This window comes from Triticum dicoccoides, chromosome 7B (genome assembly GCF_002162155.2).
Source record: "Triticum dicoccoides isolate Atlit2015 ecotype Zavitan chromosome 7B, WEW_v2.0, whole genome shotgun sequence".
Lineage (NCBI taxonomy): Eukaryota > Viridiplantae > Streptophyta > Magnoliopsida > Poales > Poaceae > Triticum > Triticum dicoccoides.
The window spans coordinates 113,573,245-113,574,817 of NC_041393.1; positions in this window are offsets into that span (position 1 = coordinate 113,573,245).

Sequence of the window (1,573 nt, forward strand, 5' to 3'; positions counted from 1 at the left end):
TTTGAACAGACACGGGCCCTGAACTTTGGATAAACATGAAAGCACATATTACAACAGAGACCCAAAAGAAAACTGGAACTACTAAACAGTCCCTGAACTTTGCGAAAAGGACCCGGAACAGAGGAAAGGAAACGCGATCGGGTCCTATTCTGCTCCTCGACGGAGAACTTCCGGCCGACACCGGGGACGAGACCACTTGGGCCGACGAAAGCTCCATAGCACCACGCCATAGACTCCATGGAAGAACACAGCTGCCTCCCTTTGGGCTTCATCGCCGGGAGGAATTTGAATGACCGCCCTTCGGCCAGAAGAAACAGAGGCGAGTCGGCGAGAGCAGGCCTTCGACCGCCGCAGCAGGCGCCATCGCTTCGCCAACAAATCATCCACTTCTGATGGTCCACAGCCCGATCCGCAGCATCCCAACCTACAAGCTCCAGAGCTGCAAGTGTCGGCCACCTCTTCGCCATCGCCAGGATGGCCTCCGAGGCAGGGGACAGCAGCAAGATCCTCCGCCAGATCAGGGGCATCGAGCTTATTACCAGGGACACCAGAGTGGATCCAGTCGGCAGCAGCAAGCCCTCCATCGCCACCACCTTAAGAACCGACTCCAGTAGCCACCGCACGCGACTCGCTCGCGCCGGCGACCCAATCCCCATCGGCATCACGCCAAGCTCCGGCATAAAGCCAAACTCCACTAAGGAAACAGCACAACTACAACTAGTATGTACACGGCAGCTGCGGGCACCTCCCCCATCTTCTCTCCAACCGGCAACGCCGGCGGCGAGCGCCCGGGAATGGGCTGAGCCCCAACTCGCACCTCGAGTCGCCTCCCTTTTCTCCTCTCTCGAACAGCTGCGGGCTATTGCAGTTTCTTCCGGGTTTTGCACTCTCAAGTGCCCGATTTCTTGTTGTGCTGCTGATGATGTACTCCCTTCGGTTCTAAATATTTGTCTTTCTAGACATTTCAACAAGTGACTACATACGAAGCAAAATAAGTGAATCTTCACTCTAAAATATGTCCATATACATCCTTATGTTGTAGTCCATTTAAAATATCTAGAAAGACAAATATTTGGGAACGGAGGGAGTATATTTGAAGATGTTAAAATAGGTGTTGTAGGTATAATTCATAGTGATTTTTACATTTAAAAATGTCAACTCTGACAGATATATATTTGGTGATATAAAACTACTACTTCAATAGATAATGCATATGTAAAGATGCAAAACGGCCAACCACCACACGGCAGTCTATCGTCATTGTACAGCCGCAATATTTGGAAGCAAAATTATCTTATAAATCAATATATTCAGATTTAATATGAACTCAACTTTCATAACAAACATAGTTCATAATCTAGTAACCAAAAGTGCATCATATCAATCAAAGTTATTGGTCCAACAAATTAAACGGAAATATAACAACAAACATAGCATCTCAATTTTCATCCGATCCATTGCCACTAGTCACATTGTAGACATTGACATCATCATCATCAATGGCTTCTTTGTCGAAGTTTTCGTGCGTTGATGCATCGCGCGACTCCATTGGAAGCACCTCCAATGTCACTCA